At 32.7% G+C, this 24602-nt stretch overlaps 1 protein-coding gene across 2 annotated transcripts in view; it reads left to right on the top strand.

Annotated features, from left to right (window-relative positions):
• Positions 1-24602, top strand: part of LOC138135354 (modular serine protease-like) — a 72766-nt gene that overhangs the window by 7981 nt on the left and 40183 nt on the right. The gene's annotated exons all lie outside the window — the stretch shown is intronic.

Below are 24602 nucleotides of genomic sequence, written 5' to 3'. Positions count from 1 at the left end.
TATTCTTCAAAACAAAATTTATATTTTCCTTTGGAATGCTTGGTAGAATTTCTACTATTATTGAAATTATTGTAAATTGTATAGTTTGCGAAGGAGAAATTGGAATTTTAGCTTCTTCTCTTGCAATGGGTTTAGGGTAGATTATAAAGATTATAATAATGAAGATTTACAATAGTGGTAAGTTTATCTACATGCTAGTTACTAAAAAGGGATGCCGAATATCGGCAAAATGCAGGGGCAGGGCCGGATTGCGGCGATGGTCAACTTTTAAATCTCCCGTTTAAAATGTACCTGGAAAGGTGATGGCCGGATTGCGGCAGTGATAGCATTGGGGTAAAAAGGGGCAGAGCCGGATTGCGGCAACACCAGTTCACACCTTGTTTGGTAGTACTTTTTTCAGAGTATGTATTTAAAAGACTCTAAAAGAATGAACTCTTCACCACGTTTACTAAATATCACTTCCATCTTCACTAACCCACTTGTGTGGTTAACCAATATCGTTTTTTTTTCACCTCATAGTAGACGTTAACGAGTCGATTGTGAACGCACTCTACAGGTTACGGATCACGGATTAGCTTACGTTTTACACGAGTGGTGCGTCCACAATCGACTCTTCAACGCCTACTGTGAGGTGAAATTTAAAAAAACACCCGATATAAGACTAACCATAGTTTTGAAAAGCTGGATATTTATAACAGGGCTTTTATGCTAAGTAATAGACGTTTTATGATTAAATAAAAAGATGCATAGCAATTTCGCCGACCGGCCGCAATCCGGCCCCTACCTTTTCAGGTACAATTTCAAATCCGCCGCAAAACGGCCATCCATATACAGGGTCTCTATAAATGATTGTCTGGTCAAGCCAGCCTTGGAAAAAAAATTTACTGTTCCGCTTTTTTGAAACCGATGCCAAATTCTAGTTCGTTTTCACGGTCACTTCTGACATTAGTGAATGACGTTTCGTTTGCGCTTGTCAGTCGAGTTTTGGTTCCTTATATTCGTTTTATCGCAGTTAATCACAGTTAATATACACCAAAAATCTGTATATTTCAATAAAAATTGCAAGTACGTCCGCTTTTAGAGGTAAATACACTGGCAAAATTTGTGAGGTTATGCTTTAATGTTTTATGTTTTATTTTAGCTTTATTTTCTTTACAATTGTTTATTCTGTTGAACAGAACACGTTCATTGTTGTTTTTTACTTTCGAAATGGAAGGTTTAGTAATGGGGAATTATCTGTTTGTAAAAATGAATTCCATCAAAATATCTGATCAACATTGTGAACAGATTTTTAACAATCAGAACAATTAGCAAGGGTAAATCATTAGGACAACCACCAGTATCTGATGAAATACTCGAGGATTTGAAAGAAATGGTGGAAAAGACTCTACAGATATCCATAGCCTGTTTATCATTAAAAATAGGCTACAACTGCATCTTTATAAAATTAGTGTTGTACAAGAACTCTATCCTGTAGATTATCAAAGTTGTGTTTAATAATGTATTCAGTTTGAAAATCACCTCAATTTCATAATTTGGAGTGCTGAGAATCCACACCAATTTGTAGAGACTCCTTTACATATTTTGAAAATTGGTGTGTGGAACTGTGGATAGCAGTGTTGCTGTACCTTTAACTAAGAAATGCTGCAAAATATTTTTGAAAATAAATGAAGAATTGTCAAGTGTTTAGAAGTTAATGGGGGACATCATCAATCTATTTTATAAAAAAAATACCTATTTGTTATCGTTATTTAGTGTTGTAAATTATGTTGTTGAATACATTTGATTTTATTGAAAAACCAGTAAGACTTATTTGTTATGAAAAACACTGTTATTTATATTGGAAGAAAAAATGGGAGTCAATACCATATTCGACAATTCAGTCTAGGTCGTATTTACCACTAGCATAAAACAAGAAATGTGAAAGCACTAAAGCAGACAAAAAGGCAGTATCAAGTATTGTATTGTGGTATACAGGGACAAGGTGTTCTCAATATTTATCTGTTTGGATTTGTTCTCATACCAATTCCTGTACAGTGTGTGGCGGTACGATGGGGGCAATAATTGTTCCCCTGTTGGTGTTGATATTAAATAATAAATACATTAATGTTAGCAAGAGTAAAGCACAGTTGAAACTTGTCTCTGGTTAAAAGCCATAGATTAAGAGGGGAATAGATAGCCGACCCCCCAGGTTGAACGGATAACAAGTTTCAGCGCCATCTATAGTTGCCGCAAAAAAGTTAAATCGAGAGTCGGTACAAAGTTGATTAGAGACCTGTAATCGTGTTAAGCCGGCAAAATCGAAACCTGTACTACGCACAGGTTCTTTTTGCAAAAAAAAATATTAAGGGTGATAATTAAAAACAAGGTTAAAAAATGTTACAATATTTATTATAAAACAAGTAAGAATACATAAATTGATACACGAGCAAAGATAATGCATAAAACAACAAGGCGTTTCTACATATAGCTGAATTAAAAAAAAAAATGAAAATGTAAAAAAAACACGTTTTCCATTTTTGTCATAGTTTGAAAATGGCTGTTTAGAAATAGGTTATAAGTATTTGACGGTATGTCAGTTCATAAATAAATAATTCGATGACATTTTTAAAAATCATTTGATAGGTACTGCCAAGTAGACAATTGACAAATATTTAAAACCAAATTTATTAGGAAATATCTCATTTTCCGTTTTTTTTTAATTCAGCTGTCTAGAGTTATATAATAATAATAATATATAATATATATATTAAGCATAACAGACCAGACATTATTATTTTAAATAAACAAAAAGCAAGCATATCTTTTAGATATAGCTGTTCCAAATTCACATCATATAACACAGACATATAACACAAAAATTAATAAATATTAAGAGCTCTCCGTTGCTATCAGAAATCTTTGGTGTTTAGAAAAAATTTCGATTTTACCACTTGTAATTTCAGCAACGGGAATAGTACCGCAATCTCTTTTTAAAAATTTAAAAATTCTGGATTTAGGTAACACATTGGTAGTTGAAATTCAAAAAGGTATATTATTATACTCATGTCACATCGTGAGGAAGTTTCTTAACATTGACACAGTACATAATAAAATATGTTTTTCTACTTCGGGGTCACAATGAGCATTTTGTGACACCGAAAACAGTTTCACAAAGATCAATTTCATAGCATCGTTTCTAGTGATTATTAAATGTTGGGTTCGTATTGATAGTAAATTTCAGTATTAAGTGTGATGTCATTTGAACCTGAATCCATGTTTTGGATCAAAATAAACTATTAAGAGAGTATTGAAACAACATTTGGGAGACAATTGACATTGTTTCGTCAATACCAACCCAATTCCATTAAAATAAAAGTCAGTAGACAATTATTTTATAAGTAGAAAAAATGGCATGTTACATTGATTGCACAAGACAAGGAACTCGTTCCTTTAGAGCACTCTCGTTCGACAATAGTCTTGTGCAACTCGTATAATATGTACTATTATTGAATTATTGCGTGCTTAAAATGTACAAATCTGTAATGCTTGAGCAGATATTTTATACACTGATATTTGATTTAATTTTTTTGTTCGACATTGTCAGAATTTGAGCAAATCCTATGTGAACGGATTTTGATAAATGTGACAACTTGTCAAAACGAAACGTCAAGCTAATTTTAAAGATTTTAAGCGATTCGGAGCCTTTAAGGAGCCTTCTCCAACCAGTAGGAGTTACAAGACAAAATCACCTTTCACCTAAAGCAATTTTTTTTTTTACAAGCAAACAAAGTCTCTCGAACAAGTTGCTGCGAAATTACGAAGTAAAGGCATGTCCGTAAACAGAAAACTAAATTACTTGGGAAAGAAGGAAGGGGTATTGAGATATTCAAAAGACGTTAATGAAATTACCTCGGAGTTTTTTTTTTCTCTTAATTACGAACACAAAACCATAAAGCCAAGGTTTACTGTAAATTACAAAATTTTGGCTCCATCTACACTGGGTGACCCAAAATTCGCAGAACTCAATGGGGCAATGTCAACTCATGTTAGAATATAATGAGAAATTATAAAAAAAATCTATAGCTCTTAGATTTGAAGATATGGGAGCTCAAAAGGTGCAGCTTTGATCTCGCTTATTTTTAATATAAAAATTTTTTTTGACTATTTGTCTTTTACTAGCCGGTGGCATAATAATTGTAATCAGGTTTGCAATTATTTTCTTCATTATTTCCACCATTTCCAAGTAGTACATGGCTTTGATTTTTCTCTCTAATTTCCATGGATACAACAAAAATGAAATATTTGTCGACTACTGGGATACATACATAATATGTAGAATGTTTTTAAATGTTGCTACATTTAGTGTAACAAATAGGTCCATATCTTCTTGAAAAAAGGAGATTGATTTTTTTAAAACATTTTTACCTGATATTTTAATGTCTACTTAAAAACGTACAGGTAACCTATTCCGCGAATTTTGGAACAGTATATAAACACAGCGATCGTGGATACCGTTTCCTATCAAAAATTTTTAGTTTACTATCAAAAAATGTTCTGACAGAAATGTTAAATAAAATTCCTTTCCAAACTGGTATTAACTTTTTAATCACCTGAAAAAACGTGTATCTGAAATGGAAACTAAAAAAAGCACTGTGTACTTATGTTCCATGAAATTTCATTGTCTCCCGGATTATCTAATTCACGGACAGATTCTGTTGAGGGTTTTGTGGATTCTTTTATGGTAAAAGGAATCTACAAAAAGTGGAAGGAACGTTTTTGCTGTACTTTTTGTGAAGGAATAACGTCCACTGACCAGCAGTCAAAAATTTTAAATGAGGTCATTCGTCAGTTACGAAGTTGTGGTCTGATTGTTTTGGCAACAATATCTGACCAAGGTACTACTAATCAGGCGGTTGTAAATCAACTGATTTCAAGTACGAACAGCCATTTTGCTGAATTAAATGAAGAAAATACGATACAAGGTTATCTAAATGATGAGGTACATTTATTTGATCTTCCCCACTTAATGAAGTGTATTAATTAGGAACATGCTATTAACTAAAGAACTTCATTTTGTTCAGGAAGGTATCGAAAAAGTAGCATCATGGTCTCACATTGTGCGTCTCTATGAGGTAGACAAGAAGCAGGGTGTATACAGTCAGTTAACAAAACTCACCGATGAACATGTAATACTTTCTAATATTAAAAAAATGAAGGGAAAGAACTGTACGCAAGAGTTAGTACAGAACTCCCTGCAGAATCTGCTTTTTACATAAATTCTAAAGGTACTGAGACAGCTGATTTGTTATTATTCTTTGACAAGCTTTTTGGTAGTCTTAATGGTAGTTTTAAGCATCTATCACCTGGAAAGGAACTGCGGAGTCAAAACATGTTTTTTTCTAGAAATCTTGCTTGCCAATTTTTTCATCCATGTTTTTCAATTTGGATATTTTCACTTCGTGGGAACACCGCAATTATTTAATTTAACCAAGATCCTGTCGAAAACTTCTTTTCTTGTATTAGAAGCCCTTGAGTTCGTAATACATATCCTACATGTTCTTTGATTTCGTCTTATAAATTTTTAATTGTGAATAATTTTGTTTAACCAGATTCCGCAGGTGGTAATTGCATAGCCGATACATCAACAGGTGCTTTAGACAATTTACGGTCATTTATGGAGCAGCCAAATACAATTCACGTCCAACCTGAAGTACCCCAATTAGTTATACCTATTTTTATAAAAACGAACTGTGTGACAAATTATGTCTCATCATATGTGGCTGGTTTCGTTGCAAAGAAAATGTAAAAAAAAATTTGTGTGACTTTTATAAGCAAAGAATTTCCTCGGCTGTTCCCAACGACAATTTGAAAGGTGCAATTTAATTCACCCATGTAGTGATTTTACTTTAATTTTTACACAAGTCACACAATATTTGTTGGAAACTATTCCAAAATATATATTATGTTATGGTATCAAACAAAAATTACCTTGAATTTGTGCCGCCAATGTTTTGAAAAGATAGAAGAAGCCCATTGAAAATGATAATTGGAAAATATTTAAGGTACACCAATGGAAACCTATGAAATGTCTCTAAAGTAAAAATTTCAAGTTTCACTACTTCCGGTGCCTTTTTAAAAATTTGTTGTAAGCTAATTTTATAACAGGATTCTCATTGGTGTACCTTAAATCTTTTCCAGATAAAGTTTTATTAATTTTTGCTAAATATGAATAAAAAACTGTATTAACACAAACTTTCACAAATAAAAAAACAGTTTCTCTGTGTTGCGTACAAAACATGGCGGCAATATCTGCTTCAAATTCGTTTAGCACGATAGACATCAACTTGGTTTTTATACCGTAACAAAGTATAAATTTTGGAATATTTCCCAACAAACATTTAGTTATTTGCCTAAATATTGCAGTAAAATGACTAGATGGGTGGATTAAATTACAGGCTTCGTACTGTCTTTCCACAATGAGGACATTTTCCTTTAAATTAACTTTGCTGCACATTTTTTCCTTGCACAAATCGCAAGCACCATTCTTTGCCAACACTTTTCTCGCAACAAAACCAGCTACATAAGCCGATGTATAATTTGCCACAACATTTGGAACAACTTCAAAATTTGAAAAACTCAATGGGTCAACCTCTGGTGCCACGCGTTCCAAATTTCTTTGTTCGACAAAGTTCCGTAAATTATCTAAAGAACCTATCGATTCGTCTGATTCACAATTTGCACCGGCGGAATGTGGCGACACAAAATTATTAACAATTAAGGATTTGCAAGAAGTTATAAAAGAAGAACAAGTGGGGTTTGTATTACGAAATCCGTAACTCCTTATGCACGAGAAAAAATTTTCCACCGGATCTTGATTAAAACAACGAGGTGCGAATTTTGTTAAATTCGCTGAAAAAAGTTTTGGAGTTAAGTAAATTAGTCCTCGAAGGGAAAATACCCAATTTTTTAAACATGGCGGTTTTGAAACTCCGGAATGTTCTCCAGTAAAATACATGGAAGAAATTATGGGCAAGCAGGATTGCCAAAACGAAACATGTTCTGATTTTTGTGTCACCACACAACGCAGGTTTTTCCCAGGTGGAGGCAACTGTGCACTACCATTAACACTATCAAACAATTTATCGAAAAATAATAATAAATCAGCTGTATCTACTGCTTTAGGAGTTAAATAAAACTCAGATTCTGGCGTTAGTTCGCTACTTATTCGTGCGGCTACATGCATGGCAGTTCCAACCGTATGACTAAACACTTGCGTGCAGTTTTTCACTTTCATTTTTCTAATTTTTTCAGGAATTACATGCTCATCGGTCAGTTTCACAAACTGACTATAAGCACCGCGGCTCTTATCTAACTGATACAACCGCATCACATGGGACCACGACGCAACTTTTCTTTTGCCTTGTTGAACAAAATGTAAATCTTTATTGAGTAACATGTTCCGAATACACTTCATCAAGTGAGGAAAATCAAACAAATGTACAATCTCTATTCCATCAATTAAGTAACCTTGTATCGAATTTTCTCTTCCTTGTTCCGCAAAATATTTGTTCGTCTCCACTATAAGTCGATTAATGGCAGCTTGATTAGTTGCCCCCTGATCCGATATTGTTGCTACTATCTGCAAACCACACTTTCTCACACGACGAACTACTTCCTTCAAAATGCTCGCCAATTGATCGGTGGAAGTTGTTCCTTCACAAAACGTAAAACAAACAGTTTGCTTCCATTTTTTATGGATTCCCTTTAACATAAAGGTTAAGGCATGATCGGCGAACGCGAGGCGGCGATTCGAACCGCCATAATCTACAAATCCTTCAATTGAATCCGTTCGCGAGTTATGTTGAAGTCCTGGCGACAATGCAACTTCATCGAACATTAAAATACAAATTTTATTAATTGGTTTCATTTTAGAAACACATTTTTCAAGATGAGCAAATATTGACTCATTAATGCCACATTGAAAAGGAATTCGATTAATTAGATCAGTGAGAATTTTTCTTGACGGTAGACTAAAAATTTGAGATAAAAAGCGGTAACTCCTTCCACTCTGTTTATAAATTGACAAAGCAAGAATTTTATCACCAACAGTGAATCTACGTCCCCTGGGTTTATATTTTTGTGTTCGCTTTTGTGATAAAAAAAACTGTGCCGTCACTTCATTTACATCTTTCAAATACGTCAGCATTTCTTCCTTACCTTTCAAAAAATTAAGCTTTCGCCTAACGGAATACTGCTTATTCCTCCACTGCGCAGCAACTTGTTGCAACCTTTTTGCTCTTTTATAAAAATGTCTGGCTTTAGGTGTAAGATCGCATTGGCGTGTAACTCCTGCAGGCAAAAGCAGTCCTCTTGTCTTTTTGTGTATAGGAGAACCTAATAAAAGAAAACAGTTTTAACAAATTGCCATTTATGTTTCATTCAAATTTATTACACTTTTTTCATTTAACATACCTGATACACGAGGAACTTTTGTCTGACGTCCTCCATATGAAGTTGACGGTTGTGGTACTAAATTAAAAAATTATAATTGAAAAAGAGTAAAGCTAAAAATGAATCAACATACTGTACTCACGATGAATTTCCGACTCACTGGCATAAGAGGTTGATGGTAGTGATTCAACTCCTATAAAATGACAATATTGTAAAACAATACTCGTAAAAAAATACAATAAAATACCTGATAAATAATAATCGACCTGCGGCTCAATGGTATGTGAAGTCGATTCCACCAGTTCTACAAATTTCAATAAAAAATTTTTAAAGCATAATTGGATTCATCTCTTACTTTGAGTGGGAGTGGCAAACAAAGAAGTCCTCACCATCTTGGTCTGTGGTAAGTATGTCTTTTCAGACTCTTTCACAGACCAGGATTCAGGAGATTGTCCAACGATGGTGGGAGGTAAAGCCTCAAGCGCATCTACATAAAAATAAGTATCAATTAGGTAATTGAACTATCACATAAAAACACACCTACCTTTTATTTTTTCAGGAGTAACATATTTATATTCTTCCTGAGGGTGACTGAAGCAGTCTTCAGGCTTGGAAGATTCCTTAAACCCTGACAAACAAATATAATATAAATATCAATTTTGTAAATTTTTGGTAGTCAAACATACCTACCTGGTAGGAGTTTTTTTACTGGGAAAGCATAATGACTAGTAGCACATAGATTTCATCTTTTTATATAATAATGGTGACTTTTTGTAAATGTTATAAAAAAACTATAATCATGTCAAATGTGGTTACAAATGAAACAATTATTGCAACCTGATAAAGTTTACTGTGTAGACTAAACGTTGCGAAATCGTCGTTATTAGTCGTTAATGTTTCTCAATAAAAAAAGGCCAACAATAAATTAATCAGGACAAACATATATAATACCTGGTAGATTTACTGTAGGTAGCGCATTCTTCAGTAAACGTCCTCTTGCATCTTTACAAATTGGTGCAAAGTGGTTTTCGCAAACAACGAAACTTTTACAAAGAGATTCCGGCTCTAAACCCAGCAGTTTTGGATTTTTAATTCTGTCAATCCAAATGTTTTGAATCCGTCTTTCTCTTGGTATGAAATATCTATGAATAAAACATAGCAATAACAGATTTTTCGGAAAGATTAACTGATTATCAAAGTTTAAAAATTTAATTTTTACAGCCTACCTGCGATTTGAAATATTTTCACATCCGGGTACGCAACACCGCCTCATTTTTTTAACAAATTGTCCAAATAAAGTACTTAAAAATTTAACACAGTCACAAAATCATAAAATCCACTTATATACACTTATCCACTTATACACCCTCTATACACTAAATTGCGTCATTGCGTCGCAACACATTTCTGGGAATTACTAGAAATGTAATAAAAAACATTAAAACTGGGGATTTATCCGGGATGACCAACCATAGGAATTATTAAATTGTGTTGGTAGTAGCTATTTTTTTAATTTTTTTTTCTGATCTGAGCGCCATCTGTAGTTGCCGCAAAATATTAAACTTGATTCAAGGTCGTCTATTAGAGTGCCCTACCCCTGTTAAAAGCCAACAACCTAACCTGAAAATGTGACATTCATTATTTGCCCAACAAAGCGGCACATTCAAATTTTGACAAGTTTCCATGGCTGGCTGGACCCGACAATCATTTATAGAGACCCTGTACAAGGTAAGTATGTATGACCATGGCCGCAATCCGGCCACACCGAAATGCAGATTGTTTGTCCCTCCTGGAATGAACTGCTCATAGTAGTAAATCTTCATTATTATCTATAATATATAATGTTTAACCTACCCAAAACCCATTGCAAGTGAAGAAGCTAAAATTGCAATTTGTCATTCCCAAACTATACTAGTAGGATAGACAAAAATACGGCGTTATTTCGGAACCGGTAGCAAGAGTTCCGATTGTAATAATTAATTTTTTTTTATGTCATGAATACAAAATAGTAAAACCTTTATAGGTTAAAAATTGACGCTCATAGTGGGAAATACACTCACCGGCACAAAAAGCGACTCATTATATTTGTGCTTATTTTTTTTTATGATAGTTAAATTGGGATATTTTCAAAGATCGGGAGTGCCATGGTGACCATGGCAACCGAATTGTTTTGTTTAAATAAATTATTGAAAAGTTTGCGCTAATTTTCCATGTTGTGTTTTTTTCGGTTGTTTTACGTGTTAAAATTTTTAATTTGACAATACGAGATACTAATTCAAAATTCTGTTCAAATTTTGACAATTTTTTATAACATAAAATTTTTTTCTAAAAAATAACTTTTATCATTTTTCATTAAAATCTTATTTCCTATGTTTAATGTTTTGTTTGTCGGATATTCTTTGGCAAAGAATAACTTAAATAGCACCTACCAATACAACATGATACCAAAAAAAAATTCTAAGACAATGAATTACTTAAAATTCAAAGTGAGTAGAACTCTTCAAACGATCATTGTGACGGGTATTGGTAAAAAATATACAAGAGATGCTGAAAGTAAAAATTTATTAAGAGTGTATTCTAAAAATTAAATATTTTCCCCGGTTTCATCCTCTTCTATGTCATTTTCATCTAAAATTCTTGATGGTGGGCAATTACAGCGGCCTATTTTTGAACACGTTGTTTTTCAGGAATGGAAAAACAAAATAATCAAGGCAAGTTGTTGCTACAGTTGGGAGTAAAAAAACGGACATCAAAATTGTGACATTTTCAAAAATTCAATATAACCCATTCTTTATTGTCAATGTGACAGTTTATGACAACTGGAACATTTGAAGAATTGATCAGACGTACCTACTACCATGTCAAAAATAAATTACTTCCTATATTTCGAACTTTTAGAGAAATAACGTTTTTCATGTTGTGTAACTAGAATTTTCAGAAGTAATTTTGAATGCCTAAGGTTGGTTACTATGAATTGAGGGATTAAGTTCAATTAAATATGCCGGCAGAAACCAAAATTGATTGTGAAACGAAAAATCATCTATCACTTAGCGAGGCATTAGTCATTAATTTGCAACTGTGACAAGGAATTAGCCACAGCCTTACATTTTTGACATATCTTTTGTCTGCCACCAGAAACCACATAGCCCCCAACCTAACCAAATTTATGGCAACCTAGTATCGAATATCCCTAAATCCTAGAGAGTAATTTATTTTTGACACGATTGTAGCACAGTTATTAACGAAACTGTCACAATCAGTCTAAATAAGTTTAAATGTAGGAAGGGCGGTTTCACACTTATGACTGTTATGTCAAAAATTATGTCTGGTTTTTTTACTCTCCACTGTAAGTGCCTTGAAAGACCGGAAACTTGTGTTGAAATTCCTCGAAAACTAGAGGTGTTGAATAGGACGATTCGCCGTTTCTGAAGTAACACTGCACAATGAAAATTTTTTGCTCTGAAGTGAACATATTGCATAGCAATTTTAATAGTCAATAATGAATAATGACAGTTCTCCATTGTAATGACCTCTGATGACATTTGAATTACATTTTTACGTGTTGCCAACTGAAGCGTATTACTCACGGTATTACTAAACACTTTTTTGTCAAAAACAATTAAAATTAATTATATATTTTCTTCAAAAAATGCTAACTATGCGACTCTAGAAGACAAACTGGACGTGTTTCTATCTGAGCCGGTCAACACCGGGCTACCGAACATCTGCCTATTGTTCTTCTTTTTCCACATACAATTAATTCCAAACAAGTTTCAATATAACAATATACTCTTCCCAAAGTCATTCTATATTGTTCTCTAGTATTTTTCTTGCGAAAATAACGATTTCTAACTGGAAAATTTCAGTTCTTATAAATAAAAAATAAATTAATGAAACAAACAATGAGCGGCAATTTTTAACCTATAAAGGTTTTAATATGTTTTATTTATAACACATTAAAAGAAATTTGTTCAAATCCAAGCTCTTGCTACCGGTTCCGAAATAAAAACCTAACGTTACGTTACTAACACTATAGACCCACAAATTGATCATTGGGGTAACTTAGCCTTCCTCTATCTTAGTAATAAATTAATTCCAGTAAATGGATTTTCTTTTTCGAATTTGAATGTTGTAAATGTGACAAGCAATAATCACATCCATGGATTGGCTCCGTTATTTTCATAATTAAGTAGCCACATAAAAAAGCTGTTGCCGCCGTCTCAATTTGAAAATTGGGACTTGGCGAATAAGTAAAAGAAGACAATTTTTCTAGTTTTTTCAGAGAACTATCTTGCAAGGTGACTGAAATATTTACATTGGTCCTTAAATTTTGGAATCTTGGTAAAATTTTACTACTTGCATATTCTGGGGCACTCATGATATTACCAGTGTGATCTCTCAGTCCTATCTTCCATGCCGCATTTAAAGTGATATCATTGGGTAGATTATGATAAGAAATGTTAACTTTATGTCGTGAACTAATACAACATTTTTTCTTTGTTTGTGGCATTTTTTAATGTTTCGACTGCACTTAGTTTTTCAAACTGACAATTTATTATACTGGGTGCCCCAAAATTCGCGGAACAACTCAATAAGGTAATGTCAATTCATGTTAGAAAATAACGAGAAAAATAATTAAAAAATTCTATACCTCTTAGATTTGAAGATATGGGGGCCCAAAAGGTGCAGCTTTGATCTCATTTATTTTAAATAATAAAAAAGATTTTGACTATTTGTCTTTTACTAGCCAGTGGCCTAATAATTTTGAACCATTGTGATCAGGTTTGCAATTATTTTCTCCATTATTTCCAGCATTTCCAAGTAGTAATTTTATGTTCGTTTTACCTCAAACAGCGTACGGCAACAAGGCTTTGATTTTTCCCTCTCATTTCCATGGATACAACAAAAATTAAATATTTGCAGACTATTGGGATGCATAGAATGTGTTTAAATGTTGCCACATTTAGTGTAACGAATAGGTCCATATCTTCTACAAAAAAGAAGATTGATTTTTTTAAACATTTTTACCTGATCTCTTAATGACTACTTAACAACGTACTACTACGTTGTTCCGCGAATTTTGGGGCACCCAGTATAAAATGTAATTATTCATACGTATTTTTAGTTGCATATACTAATATATGGGTCATATTAAGTCGCTAGATGGACATACTATACGGGTAATTTCATAGACAACACAGTAAACTTATAGAACGCAAACTCCCATAGTTTTTTGTGTCCCGACGCCATCTACTGGCTTGTGGTAGGTGCAAAATAAGACACAGCCAGCTGGATATCCTGGCTTTTTTATTTATTTTAATTTTCAAATAATTTATTTATGAAATTAAAAGACTACATTTATTTTGAAGTTTTTATTTTCAATTTTTTTCGATACATTTCCATTGCATTTTTATAAATTTTGGTTTGGTATTTCTTTTCCTCAATTGCGACAAACAGAGATTTATGGCTTCCTCACCTTCAAAATTTTGCTCTTTATTTTGACATCGAATTTTGCATGTAACGTTTTCGGAACATTGCAGCCCCTAGTTGCAGCCCGAATTTTGGATTAACATTCTGCCTTTTTATAATTTTAAATATGCTCAGCTTTTCTCATTTTCTTTTTGAAACTTCCACAAGAATTTATATCTTCATTACTACATAAAACAGGATTTACACAATTTACTTATAGCGTCTTCAGTAGAAATATCGTAGATCAGTAGATCGGATGAAAATTCTATAAAAAATAGTTTTCAGTTAAAATATAATTATCAATATTTTTTTACTATTACAATAGAGTGCCGTGACAACTGTCTAAATGTCAATAAATTCGCTCTCTAATAAAAACGCGCCAAATGTTGTTGCAAGTGATTCACTGCAATCCAATGGTGCTACAGAAGTTAGAAAACGCAAAAAATGGACTATGGAAATGAATATTTTCATTATACGGGAATATTTTCGGATCACGAAACTACAGGATGTTGTGAGTACTTACAGGCTTGATTTATTTAAAGCGTTCCAAAGTAAGTACCCCCAGTTTCCTGTTACTATTCAAAATTTAGCTGACCAGAGGAGAGCCATTATGAAGAAAAACTATATCCCTTCGGCAATTTTAGAAAAGATCAAAAATGATGTAAAGTTAGAATTGTCAATTAATTATTCTGACAATAATGAAGTTTCTAATAATTTACTCCAAAATTCTGTTGAACCGCAACGTTTACAAAGTTTATCTAATCATAATAACTCTTTCTGTCCAATTATCGATTCACCAAACACCATACAAACAGACATACATAATTTAGACTTGAGTTATAATGATATACATGTTATTAATAAAAATTTTTACTACCATCAAAATTTTAAAGAACAAATTGAAGATGAATTTAATAGAACTCTGAACGAATTTGAACATATAGAACCATTTAATAGACCACTATTACCTAAACAACAAAGCTCCAAAAAATTCTTTGCAATGATTGAAATTTTAAATCAATTCATTTTACCTAAATTTGTAAATAACACCACAAGTTTTAAAAAATTACACAGTATTATATACCGGGACATTTTTTTAACTCTGAACATAGTCCATACTTATTCCCTATGTTCAATTTTAAAAAACACAGATCAATGCATTGTGAGTTGCTATGCGACCAACTATACCGAACACCAGAGATTTTGAAATAATGTTAAAAATTGTTCCGATTGATGGAATTGGTCTATCATGTGTTGCATTGGAAATGTCACGCATATTTCTAATGCTGTGATTGGCATAGAATAACTGCATTATGTGTATTTCTTCTTCAAATAACTTGACCATTTTGTTAAACTGTCAAGTACTTATTTTCGTTACCTTGGTTACGTTATTACATACATGCATTGACCTGTGTTTTTTAAAACTGAACATAGGGAATAAGTATGGGCTATGTTCAATGTTAAAAAAATGTCCCGGTATAGTGGAGCTTTAACAATTATCAGATTAAATGGATCAAAAGAAATTGGCCAGACAAATAATATAAAAACGAAAGAATTACCAAAATGGGAACAAAGACTAAATAAACGTATTAATAATATCAGACGAGATTTAGGTAGAATAACTCAATATTTAAAGGGTATAAATTCTAATCATCTAAATAATTGTATTCAATCCATTTTAAATAACAACCGAATACATTGTTTAAAATATAATGAATATAATAAAACATTAATAGAAATCAAAGACACTTTATTACAAAAGTTACATATTTATTCTAAACGACTCAAAAGATATAAAAATAATAAACAACGGAAATTTGAAAACAAACTATTTAGAAATAATGAAAAGTTGTTTTACAAAAATTTAGCAGATAATAAAACTCAAACTAATAATGGTACACCAAATATAAACGAAATTAAAAAAATCCATCAAAATATAGGCCAATCACATGTCTGCCTACAATTTATAAAATTATGACATCTTGCATTAAAGTAATAATTTACGACCATTGTCAAAAATTAAATATACTTAATGAAGAACAAAAAGGTTGTGTTAAAGAGTGTTTTGGTTGTAAAGAACAACTCATAATAGATACGGTAATAATGGAACAAGCTAGAAAAAATAATAGAAATATTTATACCGCATTCACAGACTGCAAAAAAGCCTATGATTCAGTACCACATTCATGGTTAATTAAAATTCTTAAAATTTATAAAATTAATTTGGATTTGATTAACTTTTTATCTCATGTTATGACATTTTGGAGAACTACTTTAAATTTATCAATAAACAATACTAAATTAAAATCCGAGCCTATTCAAATTAAACGGGGGATTTATCAAGGAGATTTTTTAAGTCCTTTATGGTTTTGTCTAGCCATTAATCCTTTGACAAATCTATTAAATAGCACTGGATATGGTTTCAATATTAGACTTAATAATACCACACTATCCAAATTAAATCACCTTCTCTATATGGATGACATAAAACTTTATGCATCAAAAAAGAATCACATTTTATCTTTACTAACAATAACTGAAAATTTCTCAAATGATATTGGGATGAGTTTTGGTATTGATAAGTGTAAAATGCAATCAATATGTCGCGGTCATTACGAACATTTAGAATATATAACTCAAGAAGGAGAAATCATTAAAAATTTAAATAAAGGAGAATTTTATAAATATTTAGGTATTAATCAATCAAATCATATTCAACACTCAATTATAAAAGACAATTTAGAAAAGCAATTTTATTTAAGAATTAAATCTATTTTAAAATCAAAATTAAACGGTAATAATTTAATTAAAGCAGTTAATACATATGCTGTTCCATTACTGACCTATTCTTTCGGTGTTATAAAATGGTCCAAAACTAATTTACAGAACATAAACATTAAAACTAGAGTTCTTTTTACAAAATTTAGTAAACACCATCCTAAATCTGCTATTGAAAGATTTAATTTACCACGCGAAAACGGTGGTAGGGGTTTTTCAAATCTAGAAATACTGCTAAAAAATCAAATTGCTTCACTAAAAAATTATTTCCTCAATAGAGCTCGTGATAACACCTTTTTCAATGCTTTGGTTTCAGCCGATAAAGGCTACACACCTTTAAATTTAAGTGATAATATAATTTCAGACATTGTTAAACCAAATATACCTGACACAATAGCAAATATAAAACAGAAGTCTTTACATGGGAGATACTTTAAAGAACTGGAACAACCAGAAGTTAATATTCAGGCATCTCATGCATGGCTTAAGAAATCAAATATTCACCCTGAGACGGAGGGTTTTATATTTGCAATACAAGATCGTGTTATAAATACAAGAAATTATAAAAAACACATATGCGGTTTACAATCGATAATTGATAAATGTAGGATTTGCGGAACTGAAGGGGAAACAATTGAACACATTATTTCTTCTTGCACAGTTTTGGCTCAAAGCGAATATAAAAAACGACACGATATATTCGCTAAAATTATACACATGAATTTAGCTGTTAAATTCAATTTATTAAAGAATACACAACCACATTATAGTTATACACCAGAAAGTTGTTTGGAAAATGACAGTTACAAGTTATATTTTGATAGAACAATTTTAACTGACATTCATATTAAGCATAACAGACCAGACATTATAATTTTAAATAAACAACAAAAGCAAGCATATCTTTTAGATATAGCTGTTCCAAATTCACATAATATAACACAGACATATAACACAAAAATTAATAAATATTTAGAGCTGTCCGTTGCTATGAGAAATCTTTGGTGTTTAGAAAAAATTTCGATTTTACCACTTGTAATTTCAGCAACGGGAATAGTACCGCAATCTCTTTTTAAAAATTAAAAAATTCTGGATTTAGATAACACATTGGTAGTTGAAATTCAAAAAGGTATATTATTATACTCATGTCACATCGTGAGGAAGTTCCTTAACATTGACACAGAATATAATACACAACAAAGTCAAAATGCGGAGGCGAGACGCCGGTAATTATGTTGATAAGCACTGCACTATTACTTGATAGTAATATCCGTAATAGTGTATGTACTCCGGCAAAATTGCCGTGCCGCCGGGTGGAGGTGGGATAGTACTGGAAGTAAGTCTGGACTGGAAAAGGAGGGAAGTTGTATCGAGGGTATCTACGGCCATATTCGTTCGTGCCGATGCCGAAGTCTTTGCTGGTAAAATGAAGTCCACACACAGTGTAGCTGTTATACCTACACTTTCATAGGCTCCAAAGTTGATAACTGCTGGACGGGTAATCCAGGATATTTAATTGGATTTGGAAATCTATGGCGAGTTCCACATGGTTTATAATTCCTTTGCAGGGTGCAAAGTCGCACAATAGTAAATTTATTACTTATGACTTGATATGTCAAAATATAATTTTTTAAATTTTGGCATAAGTTTCCGCGATTTTTATTTTTATAAAACGGCAGCCTCCCCTGACGGCTTGTGGTGGGTGCATTTCCAAAAAAATGGGGAAAATGCATAGGAGTTTGCGTTCTATAGGTTTACTGTGTTGTCTATGGGTAATTTCATAGAGAAAATAAAATACTATAGAATGAAAAGTCCCTAATAAATTTTTGGAAAATCGTTTAGCGCACCCTCACCACACCGCAAGAGGGCGCAAATGTTTTAAAAAGTCAAAACTTTAAAATCAAAGTAATCTCAATAATCTAAAAATCAGTCAAAGCAGTGTCAATCTTTATGTCACTATCTTGTAATTCAAAATGAGGCTGTCACGTTCACAAATAATGTAGTACCGCTGCTAAGATTGCTAAATTTGTTGTTGAGAGAATCAAGCAAAATTTATATAGAAAACAGTCAACAAATTGAAAGAAAAATAATACTTCAAGACCAAGAGATTACACCATTATTTGATACACCATATCTTATTAAAGGAATTAGAAATTATATGATAACAAAAGATTTGGTTTGGAAAGTAAACGAAGAAATTTTAAGTGTGAAATTGGACCATATAGTGAAGGTTTATCTTTATGATTCAGCGTCTGGCGAATTACGAGCCCTCCACAAAATTACGGACATGCAGATAAGATCCAAAAGATGTCCTATGCAACTCAAGTTTTGAGTCGACATAATCATGATTAATTCAACTATCACGCTATTAGTTAACTGTGGTAATTTCTAATAACAATTGTTCTTAATAATCTAATATATATTTTAACTAACAAGTAGAACAAACCTAAATGATGAAGACTTGGGAACTGCAAAAACAATAACTTTTTTGACAAACTCTTTGATAATAATCTGGAGGGAGGGACATTTCGCCCACGTTGCGAGAAACCTCTTGCTTGTGGAGTTTACAAAAATCCGGGGCACACAAAATTTTGGCAGGAAGCAGTCCTACACTTATGCAATATGTACCTACTTTGGAAAAAATTTTGGATTAAAAAAACAGCACTTCCTTCCATAAAAAAATTGAATGAAAACATTGGAAGGATTTTTGGATGTATACTAAAATTTAGCAGAAAGTGGCAAGTGTGAGTTTTTTAGAGTTTGTAAAAAATGTTAATAAGATTAATAATATTTTCAAAATTAGGTATATTCAGTAACATAATTTCGGCCGATAATATTAAAAGCAAAATTTTAACGGTAATTCAAACATAAGTACCTAATGTTAATTTTTCGTTCATTTAAAAATAAAATTGAAGATGAAATTATTGGTAAAATAATTCATTTAACCACATTTACATTAAGTGGTAGGATACGAGAACGGTAATATTTAGGAATAATATTTATAAAAATGAAGCAGAACTGTATCAAAAACGGTTGAAAATAAAATATCGAAAGTATTGCTGGCGTTTTAATTTGTTGTGAAAATTTGCGATGATAAAAAAAATCAAAGGAAAAGTAAACGCATCCAGTAGGCTGTGATTTTGCACCCTCACCAGGATAAGAGATGGCGGTAAACGCTTTGTGCCCAAAAAATGTAGAGGGAGTTTGCGTTCTATATGTTCTTATTTTGTCTATGGGTAATTTTCAAAAACAGACATTTATCGAATGCGGCCAGCCGGATAAGAGACGAGTCTCTTATGAATCTAGGAGGCCGTGCCCAAAGTAAAGTAATTTTTTATGTGACAGAAAAATGATCATAAAATTTAATGATCATAATAATAGGTACATAAATGTAATCAAGTAACCAACGTTACGTCAAAATAGCTATTTGACAATTAAAAAAAAATTGTCAAGTTGTTTGAATTATTATCAGGGATAATACGAGTATAATAAGTGGTATGCTTATTATCGATAATTTTTTTTAATGTTACGAATGCCAGTCCCAACGACGAAAATACAACGAGTGCAAAGCACGAGTTGTATTTTCCAAAGAATGGGGCTGGCATGAGTTGACATTTGTAAAAAAATTATCGATTCTTAAGCGTACCACGAATTATATTTAGGAAGAGAATATAATAAATTAAAATAAGGACCACAGATGCACATTTAAGCAAAAAAGCTTACCCCAATGAGTCATTATGTGCTTTTTCTTTCTGGAAATGCGCGTAACACACTTAAAAAATATATCTGAAGTTTGTCTGACTTTTCTAAATTATTTTTTATTATACCTGAATCATAATCCCTGTTTTTGACACTAAAATGCGTGCGAAAAAGGGCCTTTAAAACACTAAAGCTTTAAGGGTTGCAATTCACCTACATTTTGAACAATGATAAATAGACATTTATAGAAAATTTATAAGAGCAACGAAACAACAACAATTGACCTTTCTATATCAACGATTAATGACACAGATTACTTCAGAAAAGGTATTTCAATTTACTTTTTTTGTTATAATTTTCAGATTGTAGTGCAGGTATAATAAAAAATAGCGTATGATACACGTTTATAAGGGCCTTTAAATCACTTGCGACGTTAATCATAATATACTATTATTTGACAAGTGAAACAAACGCAAGTTATCTAATTAGTCCAGTCAATAGCGACATAAAAATGGCTCCACCTTGCAAAAGGTACAGAAAAGTTTATACTTGGCAGGTATTTTCTATTAGGCATATTATTAATATTGCCGAGTTTGCGACCTTGGGGGGTTGCCGCTCGCCCCGCCATATTGGAGAATAGGGGTGGAAAATCACATTTCTGCGATTATTTCATTATCCGTGCGAGATATGTCTATCTAAGTACGATTCTCTACATTTTTTGTTCTTTATGTTTTTTTGTCAGATCAATAGTTTCGTAGTTACACCGTGTAGAAATCGAGAATTTCTTTTTTTCACTACTAGTCTTAGAAGACGTCATTATTGACTCTCGAACTGAACCCAGAAGTAGAATTTCTCTCCTGCTAGTTAATAATTCTTGCAGCAACTACCTAGCAACGAAAGATTTTCTTTGATTTCATTGGTTAACGTAGACAGACGATTTTCAATTTTCATAACAACCGTTGAAAAATGTGAACTCGGATCGTCGCATCGTACAAAATAATTTAATTAATAATTATTATTAGAAAGGGTTTTAACGTATCTAGTAGTGAAAAAAATATTTTCTTCAAACCTTCATAACAAATTATTTAAGACATGTTAAGAAACCAGGTAGGAATTTCAAATGATTTAGCTAGTTTACTTTACTGCCGCTCATCAGCGGAGATAATAACTTCACGGACGCCCTCAGCGGAGATAATAACTTTATCTGCCGCTCGTCAGCTCGTTAGATGCCATGACAATGAAGTGACACTTTAGCATTATCAATGCAGCAGGATAATGCCATAATTTACGGACGTTTGAAGAAAAAAAATAATATATACACCACGGTAGAGAAGACAATTTTAAGCCTCGCTTCTTTATTCCCCTCGAAGCTTCGCTTCTCGGGGAATAAACTACCTCGGCTTAAAAAAATGTCTTCTCTACGTTGGTGTATAATTACTATTATTTTTGTACTTTTATTCTTTTCCACACCACCACAGAGGTAGAGCAATAGGGTGCGTTTTTTTTTTTACGTAGTGTCCCCGGTGGGCATAGTCCACGATGAAGTAGAAGTTTACTGTTTTACTCTTTTTGATCTCTTTGTAACGTAGACGGATCCAAATGATCTGGATCGATCGGTATAGATGAGCTGAATTCATCAGAGTGTATGAATTCGGGAATTCCTCTTGAGAATTTTCCTCTTATTCCTCGGGGTCATCATCATCATCAGGATCATTTGGCGTTTACCTGTTTCATTAGTATACACGTTGGAGTCCGATATGCCCGTAGACGGATAAACAATAAATGCTCGATTTCTACAGGCTGTAACTACGAAACTATTGATCTGACAAAAAAAACGTAAACAACAAAAATTGTAGAGAATTGTATGTTCTACATTTTTTGTAAGTAGTTAGGTATCTCGCACGGATAATGAAATAATCACAGACGTTCCAGAATCTGAAGATCAAGACGAATAAATACCTGAAATCAATGAATTTATATTTTGGCAAACGCCAGATGATCTTGATGAGGCTAACGCCCTCGTCATCTGTAATCTTCACACTCGAGAGTCCTGTAATATTGCTTTTATCCCACTAATTATGTAAATAATTATTTTTCCATATTAGGCATGGGATTTTCGATCGAGACGATAGTCGAGATTAAAAACATGCCGTGTATTTCACACATAATTTTTTCTGCTGGAGTTTGGAAAAATAAATAAAATTTGGATATTTTCAATTTTCTATAATTGTTCTATTTTCTTTACTATAGATAGACAAACAATTTTGTTTATAAAAAAAAAACAAAGTTTGTGAAGGCATTTAAGGTGTTTGCTCGAGTAAATTTACAGAAATTCTATTAAAATATAGTGAATCCTTTGATATTGAAGAATAGAAAAAGAGGCGGAATACCTGAAAAGTTACAGCGCATGAATATTGAACAATGTTTTTCGTTTTAATTTAAGGAAGGTCTTAAAAAAACATTAATTAGTTGTAAATTTTGAGGTTATCTTCGACAGATTTCAAGCTACGTATCTCAGGAAACGATCAAAATTGAACTTTTAATGTTGAAATATTATTTCTGCACTTGTTATGAAATATTCCACTTTTCCTAAATCAACTTAGTATTCAAATTTGTTAGTTTTCCAAACTCTAGTAGAAAAAAATTTAAAATATAATATCGCAGAATAATAATATTTTGGCAGAATATAGCCTAAGGGAGTCCGTTTCGGCTCAGGGACGCGAGGATCGCGAGTTCGATTCCGACCCAGGGCGAAATTTAAAATAATTAAAAAAAAAGGCTATATTCTGTCTCGTGATTCGGAAGTCACGTTAAGCCATTGGTCCCGGTCTATTGAGTTGGTCATCACGCCCCTCATAGATTTGTAAACCAGTCGTAGACTGTGTAACAACATTTTCAGTAATATCAAATTCAAAAATATTCTTGTTTTCTCTCATGCACAAATATAAAATTTCAACAAAAATTTCAACAATTGTTTCTCTCACATTTATAAAATGTAAACACTAATATTGAAGAAAATCAAAGGATGTCGCTGGCCAGCTCATGGGCCATGGGTCCTTCATGGCTAATCCAGTATTTATTCAATCAGTTACGTAGGAGTTTTCTTACACCTATGGCAAAATGTGGTGGATCACCATGTTGCATTTTCATAATGTGCCCCATGAACGTTCCTAACGTTGTTACTGCATGGACAACTTCATTCATATACACTGTCGTGTCTATAAGGCCTTATAGACACGAAAGTGTATATGAATGAAGTTGGTCATGGTTACAGCTCGTCAAATCTAAGATTGCCGCTAGGATGCGCAGAAGAGGAAATGAAAAGTGAGGTATAATTCTGAAACGTACACTCAGCTACAGAAATCGACTTGTTCTAACTCCGCGTTATCAGGTCCCAGTTGAATAGATTACTTTTAAAAGCAATGCTTTCGACTGTACTACTCACACTCACACTCATAATTGCCTTATTTAATGTTTTCAAGCAAAACGCTCGGACAGGTCAATTTTATTTTTTAATTAGCCAGCATATGACATAATTTTTTTTTTGTAATATCTAGTTGTTAAAGATGGCTTTCCGGACTGTTTGTCACCATGTAAACAACCTCATAACGGCCGGAGTCCGTTAAGGGTGTCCGTTATGAGAGGGAGCGGCCGTTATGAATGACTAAATAACTATAGCAACATTGATCTAAACTTTATTTTTCAATTTTTTTACAATTGGTACGATAATTAATGTTTAATGTTATGGTACACACCTTGAATTAATCGAAATCCGTATGCCACTAGCAGACGTAGGCGAGATCGAAGATGATGCTTCAGATTTTAACACCAACACAAGCACGATTTTGCAGGGAATAACGATGACTTCACCTGCTCTGCGGCCATCCGGACATCGGGAATATCTTGATCGCGATTTTTTATTGATTTCAGTCATTTATTTTCAACGGAAAGTTAAAGTGTTGAACAAATCTGACAAACAGCGGCAAATGTAGACAAGATCGAAGATGATGTTTCACAATTTTAACACTAACACGATCGCGATTTTGCAGGCAATAACGATGACCTCACTTCCGGACATCGAGAATATCTTGATTGCGATTTTTTATTGATTTCATTCATTTATATTCAACGGAAAGTTAACCGTTGAACAAATCTGACAAACAACATTGAAACATTTTTTTTTCACAAACACCGGTTGACATGACGACGTCCTCCGCACACTT

Source organism: Tenebrio molitor, chromosome 7, assembly GCF_963966145.1.
Source record: "Tenebrio molitor chromosome 7, icTenMoli1.1, whole genome shotgun sequence".
NCBI classification, from domain to species: domain Eukaryota; kingdom Metazoa; phylum Arthropoda; class Insecta; order Coleoptera; family Tenebrionidae; genus Tenebrio; species Tenebrio molitor.
Note: the sequence above shows the minus strand (reverse complement) of the source record. Positions and strands in the feature narration are given on the sequence as shown.